This window comes from Sinocyclocheilus grahami, unplaced genomic scaffold, assembly GCF_001515645.1.
Source record: "Sinocyclocheilus grahami isolate Dianchi unplaced genomic scaffold, SAMN03320097.WGS_v1.1 scaffold8342.1, whole genome shotgun sequence".
Lineage (NCBI taxonomy): Eukaryota > Metazoa > Chordata > Actinopteri > Cypriniformes > Cyprinidae > Sinocyclocheilus > Sinocyclocheilus grahami.
In genome coordinates, this window is record NW_015512005.1 from 6,632 (window position 1) to 6,912 (window position 281).

Genomic DNA, 281 nt, shown 5'->3' on the forward strand with positions numbered 1-281 from the left:
TACTTGTTTTGTGTGCATGTAAATGTGTAATTACATAACAAATTACAACAGTAGCCTAGCTTATGTTTTGTTGATGTACCATCCTATTCCTGACTGCGCTCGGTTACCGAAATTATCTGACTTATAACTTTTGCGGTTTATTAAAAACGTTTGAAAACTTAATAACAGCTGTTTGTGCAACACAAACGTTTAAAACCCCTTAAACCTTTTATGTTGACTTCCTTAGGAGGGCTTCAAGCTTTCGCAGATCACACATCTAATTGTATTTGTTAAAATGTCAA